The following is a 14,494-nucleotide window of genomic DNA, read 5'->3' on the forward strand; positions in this document are numbered from 1 at the left end:
CGAGGTGCTGGGAATCACTTTAGGTCCAATTTTTACAAAAACGAAGTGTCCTTGACTGCAAACTGCAAAAACATTAGGAAAGAAATTTGGGGACAGTAAACCGACTGAGCCTGACCTCACACATGTTCTTGATTAAGGCATTGATCAATGGCATGTTGCCTGTGACAGCAAGGCCAATCTGAATGGGTCCCATTACTATTTGCACTTTTTTGTATATTTATTTGGGAATATTAGAAGACATAGCTATCAGAAATGCTTCATATAGGATACATTACAGATAGCAGAAGCACTCACTGCCCTGGGTGCCTTTACAAGTTATGTGATGTGTATTATGTCATTTATAACACAAGTGTTTCAAGGCGCGACAAGACAATGGACGGAAGACAGAGGGAGGACAAGACAAACGATCTTACTAGGGCTTGTGTCATTCAAATCGTGCAAGTGCGACAGCGCAAAAAAGCAGAGAGAGGGAGAAGTGCTGGGGAGAGTACAGTCAGGGCAGCACAGCTCTGGGAAAGTGCAAGGAGTCAGGAGACTGTAGAGGTTACAATTACAGCCCCTAAGTATACGGTAGGCCAGGAGGCAGTGCAGGAGAGACTGATCAGGGAGGAGCCTGGTCCCCAGCGAGGCTTTGAGGATAGCCAGCAACCAGTCGGAGCAGCAAACAGGTAGGTAAACAGGGATGGGAGAGAGAGAAAGCAGAGGAGAAAAGGAAGGTCTTGAGCTTCAAGTTTTAGAGGAGCAGGGAGGACATTCCAGAGGGAGGCACCTGCAGATGAGGGAGATCTATGCCCCACTCTCGGCCTGGAGAAGTGTCTGACCCTTAGAGAGTTGGAAGTGGATGAGCGAAGAGCTCGGGAAGGAAGGTATTGTGGAAAGAGAGGTGGATGAAATGCGGGCCCCAGTCCCAAAAAGCCTTGTGGCAGAGGGTCTTGAACTTGATCCTTACAGCCAGCTGGAGCCAGTGTAGAGATTTCAGGGCTGGAGCGATACGGTTCCTGGCTTGAGGCCAAGGATAGGTCTTGCAGTTCTGTTCTGGATTTGTTGAAGAGGGCAGAGAGTAGAGGAAGGCAGATTGAGAAAGAGGCTGTTTCAGTAGTCCAGCCTAGAGAGAACCAGGTCTCTGGAAACAATGAACTTCTGGGGGAAAGTAAGAAAGGGAAGAATACCTCTGAGGAGGTGCAGCTGGTAGTGGGCCTTCTTGGCAGGTTCCGTGATATGAGGAGAGAAGAAAAGAGAGGAGTCGAAGATGACACCAAGGTTTTTTACCTCGCAGGAAGAGGGCACAAGGGGGATTGCCAGAGTGAGAGGGTTAAAGTGGGAGCAGGGGTCCCCAGGAGAAGGATCTCAGTCTTGCTGACATTGAAGCAGAGATCGTTAGAGGCGTACCACTCATGAATTGCGGAAAGACAGCCAGGAGTGAGGGAGAGAGGAGAGTAGGCCAAGGGGAGCCTGAAAGAGTGCTAAGCATCATCCGCATAACACTAAAAGTTAGAGGAGAAGGGAGAGATCAGGTTTGCCAAAGGGCCCAAGTAGACATTAATGAGCCAGTGTAGAGGATAGAGCCCTGGGGAATGCCACATGTGGAGAGAGAGGTGATAGAGAGAAAGGACCCAAGTTGCACCTGGAAGGAGGTCAACCACTTAAGGGCCTGATCGGTGATGCCCAGGTTCTCTTGGAGTTGATTGATTAGGGTGGCATGATTGACTGTGTCAAAAACAGAGGAAAGGTCAAGGAGGATGAGGACAGATGGAATGCTGGAGTCATGATTAGAGAGCAGATCATCACGGGTGTTCAGGAAAGCAATTTCTGTGACTCTGGCTGCTCTGAATCCAGACTGATGGTCATGAAGACAACCAACAGATTCGGTGTGGAAGGTACGTTGGGAGATGGCCAGATTTTCCAGGAGTTTGCCCAGGAAAGAAGTGATCGAGATTGGATGATAGTTGGCTGGACAGGTAGGATCGGCAGAAGGCTTTTAAGCAGGGGGTTGCACAGGGAGTGCTTGAGGAGAGAGGGGAAAGATCCAGTGGTGAAAGAGTGACTGGAGAAATCGGCTAAGGCTGGAGCGAGGGGGTCAATGTGGTCCTTGATGATTCTGGAAGAGCAGGGGAGCACCTGTTTGGACAACACTTTCATAGATCGGACTTGTCTAGAAATGTCGACAGGTGTTGTCAGTGAGAAAGAGGAGAAAGGAGGAGGAGAGGGAGAGGTAGCCAGAAGGGAGCCATGAGAGGTAAAGGGAGAAGAGAGAGAGAGTGAGGACAGGATGTCCTGAGTTTTAGTGGTGAAATGAGAAGCCAGAGCCATACAGAGGGCCTGCGAGGAAATAGGAGAGGTGAAGACTGCAGAAGGAATGGCCAGCATCTTGAGGCCACAGAGACGTGGGCTTGGATGTGGATTCTCTTCTTGGACAGGACAGGCAGTCTGAATTGCTTTTGAAGCAGGCGGCAGGCCAGTTTGTCAGAGGGTGCGCCCGAAGCCCTCCACTTCCTTTCAGCTGCCCTGCACTTGTGTTTCAGGGCAGCAAGGACAGAGTCATACCACGAGTTGCACTTGGAGTTGGGCTTCAGACAGATTCTCATGACAGGGACAAGGATGTCCAGAGTGTTGGATATAGCAAGGTGCAGGTTAGAGAGGGCTGTGTCAGAGTGTAAGTCAGCCAGAGGAATAGGATGAGCAGAGAAAGTAGAGGCTAAGGCATCCACTGACACACGCTTCATGGGCCGTGTGAATGAGAAGGTAGGTGGCAGTGCGGGTGTGGGCATAGCTTGAGGGACAGAGAATTTAAGATGAGAGGAAAGCAGAAAGTGGTCAGTCCAAGAGAGGGGAGTGGTGAGAGGGTTAGAGAGGTGGATATCTGAGGAGATGAGAACATCCAAGGTGTGTCCAGTAGAGTGTGTCGGACCAGAGGGTATGGAGAAAGAGAGTGTGTCACAGAGGTTACAGAAGACCGCAGAGGAGGGATTAGAAGCATCCAGGTGAATGTTGAGGTCACTGAGGAGGAGAAGTTGAGAGGTAGAGGCAAGGAGAGAGGAGGAGAGGTAGGGACACTCTGAGAGGAAGAGGGCAGCCTGGCCTGTAGAGGGTGGCCTGTAGATGGTGGCCACAGTCAGAGAGAGGCTGGCAGAGATAGAGAGCCTACAGACCAGACATTCAAAGAGGAATAGGCCTGCATAGAAATGACAGAAGCAAAGACCCACACTGGAAAGATCAGGGCAACTCCACCTGCGAGTCGTTTTATTCTGTGCTCAAAGAGGATCTTGTAGACTTCAGGGAGAAAAGTTACAAAATGTGTGACAGAGCTTGTGGTAAAACATGTCTCAGTGAGAGCAAGGACATCCAGGTCAAGTTCTTCAAGGAGGTGGCAGATGTCAGAGGAGTGTTTGACAGCAGAGCGAGAGAAGAGAGTAACGATGTGGAGCAGGTTGCCACATTTGAAAGATTTCTGGGGTGGTGTACAGGCTTGAGGTACGCCCAGTGGAAATAGCAAAGGGGCCCTAGAGTGGGAAGAGGTGGTAGGGATAGGTGGCATAGTAGCGGGAGAGGAGGAGGAAGGTGCCAGGGAGGTGACAGAAGGAGGTGGCAGAGGAGACAGAGAGGTGCTAGTAGGAGTAGCGCGAGAAGAAAGGAGGTTAAGATGTAGGAGATGCCTATCAAAAAGAAGGAGATCGGACTCAGGGCCCTGGACCCAGATGGTGCCATTCATATAGACATTAAGGATGGTCTTGCCGGAGCGGAAAGAGGCCAAGAGGACCTCCCATCGAGTTCCACAATAAATGGGAGAGGAAGAGATCAGAGAGAGAACCAAGACCCTATGAAGGGTCCATAGGTCTGGAGAGGGAACTACAAAGAGGATATTGGTGAGAGTCTGTCTGGAGGAAGCGCTGATGTAGGTATCAATGATGTGATAGGGATGCCAGAGTTGGAGACAAGGATATCCCTCTTGAAATTTTTCCTTCCAGACTTTGTGAGAGGGATAGTATAGCTGATAGAGTAGCAGCTAGAGAAGATGGGAGAAATGGAGAGCACCATAGAGGGTGCGAGGAGGAAAGCTAGAGGAGATGGGAGAGAGAGAAAGAGGAGGGGTGCACAACCCTGTGCAGGGAGGTGGGATCACACAAGGGAGCAATACAGAGCACAAGGTAGGAGACATACAGCAGCAGCAACAGTAATCACAGTGGAGAGGGGACCAAGGCTGGGATAGAGCCAAGTGGACACAGCACACAATTACACTGGAAATCAATCAAGGACTGGGGCTAAGGCAGGGTGGGCAGACGTGGGAATTGACCAGAGAGAACAAGTATAGCATGAAATGGAGATGCATAGATGTATAAACACACCTACATTTGGTTTTTAACAGAGAGCAGACGTACAGCACAACATGGAGATGCACATATGTAAAAGCACACCTAAATTTGGTTTTACCAGAGAGCACAAGTACAGCAGGGAATGGAGATACACAGATTTAAAGCAAACCGGAGCACAGAGATGAGCAGGGGGCTAAAACATAGCAGATGGGCAGAGGTGGAAGGGGATACAGTGCTGAACACGGGGGTGCTTACAAACAGGAATAGAAACAGGGGAGCAGGAAGGCAGTTACATTGAGCAGTTTAGCAGATGAAGAGGAGTGCGGGAGTATGTGGCAATAGGAAAATGTGCAGAATGACTATATGATTAAGTGCTATCCAGGCAATGACTAGCAAACAAACATAAATATGATGAGACCTTAGGTTAGTATTTACAGAGATGCAATTTACTATCATGGCAATTATTCTTGTCTGGCATTTAAGGTGTGTGTGGGATGACTGAAGAGGCTGGGCCCTACCACCCACTGTGTGATGTAGTCTTGGGGGTGGCTGGAGTAGGGTCTCAGGTTCTCTCACACGATACTGCAGTCTAGGAAAGAGGACAACCACATTAGGACTAACTCTGCTACTATCCTTTTAAGAGAAACAGACAGAAATGAGGAAATCCACAACCACAACCAGCCATTTGAAGCCAGCAGTGCCTGATACTATCCAGGTACCCTCAGTAGCATATCAGAGAAATGCAAAGTGGTTCCACTCTAGGAAGGAACCACATACATGATATGGAAGACATACAGGCTTAGTCTGCTCCGAGTAAAAAGCTCAGTTTGTGAGCCCTAGAGCACATGCATGGCAGTGGAGAATCCAAGAAGATGGACTCTGCTGTTGAATGCTCAGTCCACAGCATAAGTGTGGGGAATGAGGAACACCTGGGACAACTTGTGAGCGTGAGGCCACATTGACTCCAGCAATCCTGAAGGAAGGGGGGAAATTGTGCACAGCAGTTGCATCTCAGGCTGAAGCCTTCTCAGCGGGAGGGATATAAAAACACCTAAGTGGTAAAGGGAAGTGAGGGAATTTGGTGTAGCAGAAAAGTGAGCATTGGAGAGATTCGGTGCAGGAGGAGGAGGTTCAGAAGAAGTTGAAGGTGATGGGGCGGAAGAAGAATCAGAAGAAGATGAAGGAATACGAGGAGGGATGCTGAGGAAATTGAAGGTGCAGGATGAGGTGGGGGAAAAGGGAGATTAGGGTGCAGGGGGGGAAGTTGGTGCAAATGGATTTAAAGGCACAGAAGGTGTGGCAAAGGGAACAGAAGGGTTTGGAGGAGGCCAACATCAAGAAGGATGAGTTGATAGAGATGAAAGAAATTAAGCAGCACAAGGTGAGAGAACACTGGAGATTGGAGGGGGTAAAGGGGTGGCAAGTGACAGAGAAACATAAACCATCAAGAGAGGTGACGTTTGGAGAAGTGGCAAAGGGGAGAGGCACTCATGTGAAGGAGTAGCATGGAAGTGGAAAGTAGGAGCGGTGGAATTTGGGGGGTCTCTTGGGAGAATAGTTCAGTAATAGCCAGAGAGAAAGAAAACACCATTCAACCTCTTGTCTAGGGGACATGAGAGGTGGAATGATAACATGCTGAGATGTTGAGAAGGTTAGGGTTAGATGTCATTCAGTGCAAGGTCGAGTAGCAGGGTCCAGGAAAAGGTATCCAGGTAAGAAAGAGCAAGGGCCCAGCATGCAAGTTAGTAAGACATGTGGGAGAGTAAGGCCAGTCCCCTAACATAGGGAGAAATTCTAGACCCATCCAGACACCTAAAAACACTAAAGGCCTACCTTACGGCTGGGATATGCAGTGTAATGGCTGGGATATGCAGTATAGCCTGGAATGTCTGCATGAATACCTACAACACCTGTGTAATCATCCACTTCCTGTAGCTTCCAGGGAGACAACTATTGACCAAAGCAGCTGTGGAGAAGTAACCTTTTGCATCTGAGACTGTTTTTAAAGATGGGAAAGACAGTGACACCCATTTGAGATCACAGGACCTTCGTGTTTAGCGCTTTTGGCCTTGTTTAATAGCACAACATGCTGTCCAGAGACATATTTTCTCAACTGGTGAAGATGCGGGTGACTTCAACAAGACACCTATAAGGAAAGGATAGACTAATTATTTCTTTGAGGAAACCTCCAGAAGCACTACCCTCCCCACCCTCTGTAATCTTCCAATATCCTGTCTCTGGTGGTTCCTACTTACTAGAAGAAGAAATGGGAATGTTACACCATCTCCCACCTAGCCCTCCAGCTCTGGCACTGCCTGATAACCAACATTAGAGCAATCATGTTCAAGAAACCCCTCTAAACATGGCTCTTCCTATGACAGCTCTCAATTCCTTTTACTTAATATTGCAGTTTAACTTAGAGACATCACCTCTGCTATGCGTCTCAAGGATCATCCTTTCCCCATGAGACACATTAACTGTCAGACTGACAAGAGATTAGTACGACTAATAGTAACGGTAGCTTCAAGGCCATAAGACACAGAGATAGGCCAATCGATGACCAGGCACCTTAAAACCCTACTGGCCGATCTCACCTCTGGAAGATGTTGTGTAACTTGCTACAGAGCGGCATGGAGCTTCAGCTGGAAAACCACCATCGTTTTCAGAATAACCAGCTACCTGTGACCTACACAGAGGACAACAATTGACCAATGCAGCTTTGCCAGAGCAACCTTTTGTTTCTCAGACTGTGAGTGATGCTGGGGAAGACCTTGAGAGATTCTGTCAGAAACCTGCATGAGACAAGATGACTTTGTGCTTAGTCATTTTGACTTTGTTTAAGTTTCCCAAGCATTGATGTACACTTTGGAATACTGGTAAAGTACTAGACCCAGAAGGGGACCTTATGAACTTTGGTGTGAGAGGAGAGATGAGTAATATGCCAGAGAAGCTTCAGCATAATTAAACTATCACACTAAAAGCAGCCAAACATAGAATCGTGGGAACACTTTGTGATAGCACAACATCCTGTCTGGAGGTTTTTTTGTTCCCATTTTCAGGTGTTGGAAGCTATTTTTCAAGACCCTATACATTAAACCCTATTTAATTTGGATGGTTCTGATTAACATGTGTGTTCATGACAGTCTTTTATTTTTTTTGCATTTTTAAAGCGCCCACACAGCCCCCGGGCATCGAGGCGCTGTTACGGGATTTTTTTTTGAGTTGCGTAATTGTTTTTTTTGTCTTGATTGCATTATAACGCTTTTAAACACCCAGAGGTTTCTAAGCACGTACCCGGGATCGAACCTGTGTTGCTTTGTGTCGTCTTGCTTCCAAGGTGCGCACGTTGCCACTGAGTTATCCTCCCGGGACATGTGACGTCTTTATCTCGGCCATCGGACTAACTGATGAGAAAACTACAAAATGTTCAAAATGCAGCTGTGATATTTCTCCTCAGAATGAAGAGATTTAGTTATATCATAACTGCATTATGTATTGTCCACTGGCTGCTTTTCAAGAAAAGGGTCGATTTCAAAACCCTATTCATTGCCCATTGCTCCAAGCATGGAAAGGGTCAGACTCGTTGCTTAGCAATCCAGCGCTACTTTCCTTTCAGAAAACTAAGGTCAAGTAATGTGGCGCATGCACAAGTCCCCAATTTCAAAACAAAATTACAAGGGGGATCCTCTTTCAACTTTCTGGTGGAAACTCTGGAACAGCCTACCCAAACTTCTCCGCCTTGAAGCGAACCACGATGCATTCCGGAAAAAGCTCAAGGCTCTGCTTTTCAAACTGGAACCTTTTGGTGCCTGGAAACACTTGTGTATAGGCGCCACACAAATGTTCAATAAATGAAACCAACTTGAAAGAATAGAAAGCCAGCAGCAAGCAACTAGGAACTATGCACTAGATATCCTCCTGACTAGGCACATAGCGAATAAATAAACAAGAGGTCCAGCACATCACGCACACATATCATTTTGTGTGAGCAATCTCCCTTTACCTTCCATCAGTGAAGAAGTCTCACACCCGGATCCTCACTGTTTATTTGAATAGGTGCTTTCTGGAACAATTCCCCTTCAATCCCTCAATTGGCAGCCTCTTGGAATTGTGGTTAATACACAACAAGTGATTCATACCTTCCTAAGGTACCAGTTTGTTGGGACACCCATTGATTTGTCAGACCCTGCTGCATGACATCGAACTGCACTAGATCGTGTCAAAGAAATTTACACTGAAATGCACAGGAGTCATGACTACACCAACCCCCACCCGCTCTTTCATCCTTTAAGTAGCATTACCAAATGCTGCTGTATGCACATTTAAGGAGAAATAGCTAATAAGATAGCTCAGTGGGTTAAAGACCCACTGTTGGTATCTATGTGTGTTCTGCAGCTCTCAATTCTGAACCCTAGTGATGTCTACTCAAACTTTCATCCTTCTGAAGTCGAAAAATTACTAATATTTTTGGGTGCCAAGTATAAATAATTGTATATAACAGTGTTTTATGTAAAGTGCTTTGGTGAAACCACTATATAAGTAATGGATTATTATAGATGCATCTATGTGTTTACATCACTATATTTAAAAGCACAGACTCAGAATAATGTCATAGAGCCTCATTACGAGCTTGCCGGTCCGGATACAACGGTACCGGTAAGCTTGCCAGTACCGTTGTATCCGGACCGGCAAACTCTGAGTTGTGCTCGCGGGTGCCTTTGATTCCACCAGGTCTGACCTGGCGGACGAATGGCACCCGCGAGCACAGCATGTCTGTGCATCAGGCTTCCCCATTCCCCTTGAGCCCTATGGGGCCCAAATGGAAATGGGGAAGAATTTTTTCTGGCGCCCAGGAATGGGCAAATACCAGGTGACCAAGGCCATAATGACCTGGAAATTTCCTATTTGTGGGCGCCGGAAAAGAATGAATACCGGTGACAGCCGTGCGTGTATTACAGCCACGTCTACCACCAGCCTCGTAATGAGGCCCATAGTCTCAAATTATTGGCACTGAAAAAGTTTTTCTTGAGACTGGGCTATGAATGCATTGGAATAAATAGACTACGCAAATACAGCAGGGAATCCCTGCTGGGGGAAGCCGCGGCACTCCAATAATAACCGTCTCCAGGGTGACAAGTATATAAAGTGATGGCTTTGTTGGTGGAGGGACTTAATATATATATATATATATATATATATATATATATATATATATATATATATATATATATATATATATATATATATATATATTAATCCTGTCTGTGACACCATCCCCCATAATTCATTTACCCCCGAGAAAGCAGCATTAGATGCAGGCAATGGACATGTGTAAGCAATAAGAAGGCAATACAAATCCTCAACTAGATTTTCGGATAAACATCTTGTTTCTTGGGTTTATTTGTGCGTCAGTGACCTTGCTGGACATTTGTGGATGCACTTGGCATATGAAAGAAGCAACTGGGTATATAAAGCAGCAATTTACATATTTTGACTGTACCTAGGATGTAAGGCTAAAACAGACATTAGATGGCAGTCCCCTAAATTTGGCATACTGTATTATGACAACACCTGAGAATGCGGGGCTTTACTTGGCATATGACTGCTAGACTGGACATGTACAGGTATATTTAATATAGAATGGCAGTAAATGGCCATATGTAGCTGGAGTGGCATATCCATGGCAGTGTCCCTGGCTTAAGTTGGTTCTACTGGGTCAACCCCTGTCATAACTTGACTTCCTCCAAGGCATATAACGCCAGCAACCTCGTTAAAATATACTTGGTATCTAAACAAGTCTTGTTTGCTTTAGTACTGTTTGGTATTTGATGAAATGCAAGAATATGTGCATTTTCTATCCCGTCAGTCACTTCAGGGGATGTCATTGGTGTAAAATTCCGTGTGATGTTATTTCATGTGATGTCCTCAGAGTCAAATGTCAATGGCCCTCATTACGACCCTTGCGGAAATCGACTGACCGGAGCGCCACAGCGTAAATAGCGTTTCCGCCATTGCACGAAGGAGCAAAGTGCGGCCCATTCCGACCCATCGGGCACGAGCACCACGCCACGGCGGAAGTGCAAAGTCCGCGATGGCGGAAATGACCCCAAAACGGCCCACACCGCCGCCGTACGGCGCCCTAGGTGCAATACCGCCACCCCTCTCAGCGGTCACCGCAGTGTGCGCCTACCGGAAAGTACGGTGACCGGAAATATACGGAAACGGAAGTTAAAACATGGGCCCGGAACGTGAAACATCCCGGCGTACACCTATAAAACCACTAAAACCACACAACCACTAAAATCACCACCCTGAAACACACCCCAACCCGTCAACCACCCTAGCGAAACCAAGAAAAATGGGAAAAGTAGCGAAGAAAGCGTGCGACCGCAAGCGGCAGGTCCACTTCTCCCGTGAGGAACTCACCGTGCTAACAGAGACCCTCCAGGAGAATGCTGCCGTCGTCTTCTCCACGCAAATGACCAGGACGGCACTTGCAAACAAGAAGGCCATATGGGCTCTGGTGGCACAGCGGGTAAGTGCGGTGGGGACCGCACCCCGCACCCCACAGCAATGCCGCAAGCGATGGGACGACCTGCGGATACGCGTCCGCAGCATACTCTCAGCCAACCGCAACATCGCCACAGCCACCGGGGGAGGTCCTGAATCACCCATCAAGTTGACCCCCTGGGAAGAAATCTGTGCCTCCACCATCGGAATGGAGAGCATAGAGGGAGTCGGAGGGATGGAGAAAGGAGTGCAGACATCCGAAGAATCAGGTAGGTGGACCAGACAAAACAATGCCAAATCCACACAGTCCATCCATGTGAAGTACCATGCGTCCACATAGTGCAACAGAAACACATGTCCAGGAGAACGTCCACACACATCGGCCTGATAGCGCACGTTAAAACCCACAATAAATACATAAATAATTAAAAACCCATAAAACACGCACTACACGTGCAGCAGGCACACCCTAACTGCAGGCTGCCAAACAACTGCACCCTCACTCCACACACAAATCAAAGCACCTCCAAGGCCCCGACCCAAATCACCCTCAGGTACCACCCCAATGCATGTGATACAATGCCATTCCAATTCCCACAGACCCATCAGTAACCCTCGCCCTCCTTTACTCCACCACAGGGTCCGATCCAAACGACGAGCCACAGGACACCCCTACCAGCACACCTGCAAAGAGGGCCAAGACCAACGGCCAGAGACCCTCCACCTCAGCTGCACGCATCAAGACACGGCAGCAGCACAAATCAGGTGGCAGCACAGAGGAGGGAACATCAACAGGCACCCCAGCAGCCAGCATGCCCACAACACCACCACCACAGGTCCCCCCAATGGATGCCACAGAAGGCACTGCCTCAGGTGGCAGCAGCACCATAGGCGACACCCCATTGATGGCAGCATGCTCCGACACAGAAAACGGGGATGCCGAAGTCAGATCCATCCATGACCTGTCCCAATCCCCCTGTCTGTCCCATCCCGTACAACATGAGGATACCACGCAGGGGCACCCACAAGACGACGACTGGCCATCCCCCCCAAGCCCTGTGGCAAGGCAACATGAGGTCAACAGCCCCTCTGCGACACCCCCGCAAATGGCCATGGCCCAGCAGAGGCAACAGTCCCTCGACCAGTTGATCGAACAACAGCAGCAACTGGCCACACTCCTCAAGGACCATGCCGATGAATGTGGGGGCACCAAGGCAGACATAGAAACATCAACTGAGACACTTAGGGCAGAAATGGAGAGAGGCACAGAGACGCTAAGGGCACAAATTGAGAGAAGCACCGAGAGCCTGAGGGGGGAACTGCATGCGACGTCCAAAGACGTATGTGCCGAACTTGCCGCAGTGCGCCGTGTGCTCACTGAGCTCTCGCAAACCCTTAGGGACATGCATGGACGTGAGCAGGCAGACACATCATCCGTTGCAAGTTCCGTCCAGGGCAGCCCCCAACGTAGATCTGGAAGGAACCTGCGCTCCACAGGCAGGGGTGCCCCTGATACCCGCAGAGGGGGCTTGCAATAGCGACAGCCCACTGACAATGAGCATCTTTGGACACTGGTGTTCGGGTGGGAGGTAGGAGGGTGGAGGGGGTGTGTTGGGCTCACTTGGGTGGCGGGTCGATAGGGTGTTCAACATTATATCACATATGCCATAAACAGTGCACGATCAACCAATGAGATGTGTGGACATTGATCTTTGTGTACTAGGCCATCATAGGCGTACAGTCCATATTGTGCATGTTCCAGACACACACAGTGCCACGAGTCCCGTGTCCATGTATCAGCCACCAGGCATGAGTGCTAGAAGCATACATCAATGAGATGCTGACGAATGTCACGGGCCTCCGGTGCCTCGCAGACTCCATGAGGTGCTGCCACATCCCCACCCTCATCATGACCATCATCAGGTGCTTGCAGTTCTGCGTCAGGGGGCATGGGCACATTTCTACGTACGCACATGTTGTGGAGCATGACACATGCCATCACCATCTTTGCAACCTTCTCATGGCGGTACAGGAGTGCCCCGCCAGACCTGCTGAGGCAGCGGAAACGGCCCTTCAGTAGGCTGAATGCCTGCTCAATGACTACACGGGTACGTGAGTGGGCATGGTTGTAGTCCTCCTCATGCTGGTCCCGTGGGTTCCGGACTGGTGTGAGGAGCCATCTCTTCAGTGGATATCCAGCATCACCTGTATGTGGACGAGAAACGTAGGATGTGGAATGCCATTGATACGTACGCACACCCCCCCCCCTTCCTGCCAGTACATTGCCAAATCACATACCCCACATCATCATGCATGTAATGAGACTCACCGAGTAGCCAGGATCTGTTCCCTGCGTGTCGCTCCATGTAGCGTGGTATTGTAGAGTTCCTCAAGACCATGGAATCATGGGTTGATCCAGGGAATCGGGCACAACAATGCGTAAAGATCCTGTTGGAGTCACACACCATTTGTACATTCAGGGAATGAAATTGTTTTCGGTTGCGGTACTGGGCCTCCATGGCATGTGGGACGACCAATTCAACATGGGTGCAGTCGATGGCACCAATGCAACCCGGTATGCCGGCAAGTGCATGGAATCCCACTTTTGTGTTGGTTATTTCCTGCTCCGAGCGTGGTAGAGAGATGTAGTCGTCTGCGTGCTGCAGGAGGGCATCGAGCACTTGGAATAGTGTCCGTGAGAACAGTGGCTGAGAAATGCCATGCAACTGTCCGACTGTGTGCTGGTAGGTGCCTGTGGCCAGGAAGTGGAGTACAGACACCACCTTCAGTAGGGGTGGGATGGCGGTTGGGCTATCTATCATGCTGACTAGGTCAGCCTGTGTCATGTCCACAATGGCGGCTATGGTGTCCCGGTCCAGACGGTAGAGGGTGTGGATCTGCTCATCAGTGAGGTTGAACGGATGTGCTCGGAGGCGTGGGATTGCGGGCTGCCTGCGTGGTGGTAGTGGCTGTGCTGCTGGGCCTTGCTGGCCCTGCCTTGGCCTCCTCCTCCTCCTGCGTCTCCTCCGTGCGGCTGGTTGTAGTTGTTGTTCGTCTTCTTCTTGGAGTCGGAGCACTTGCAGTGCTATCAGGTCCCCCAGGGCCAACATCGCGAGTCCTGCCGGTAGCATTTCGCTGTGGTTGTGGGAGGAGACTGGGTGTGCAATTTATGTGTTTCCAGGCTGTATGGCCTCCACCTGTGGTGATTGATTCCACCTGTGCAAACTGCTCTCCCCTTTGGCCGAGCACGTCCTGCGCACAACGCTGCAAATCGGGTAATGGTATCTTGCTATTGCAATCATGTATTTGTACCCGATGGGCGTGTAAGATTGGTTGATATGTTCATTCTGCTGTGGTCCCATTGTTTCCCATACTATCTGTGCAGTCGCGAACGGACTTGTGAAGGGTCAGTGGAACGTAGTACTCGAGTAACGGTGGGCCCTCATGCATCACTGTACCGAGTTGCAACGACGGGCGTGGCTTCCCATTTGTGGGTGAAGGCAGTTGCCATTTTCACACACAGCCGCACTCGATGGAATAATTAGTGATCTCAAACGGCCACAGATGCCTTCTCGACGTGATGTTGCAAATGAGGAATTCGAAGGGCGGCGCTTTCGGTTTCCAGCTAGCGGCGAGGAGATGCCCACAGGTCTGACTGCAAATATAACGTTCTA

This window comes from Ambystoma mexicanum, chromosome 7q (genome assembly GCF_040938575.1).
Source record: "Ambystoma mexicanum isolate Mex_15411 chromosome 7q, UKY_AmexF1_1, whole genome shotgun sequence".
NCBI classification, from domain to species: domain Eukaryota; kingdom Metazoa; phylum Chordata; class Amphibia; order Caudata; family Ambystomatidae; genus Ambystoma; species Ambystoma mexicanum.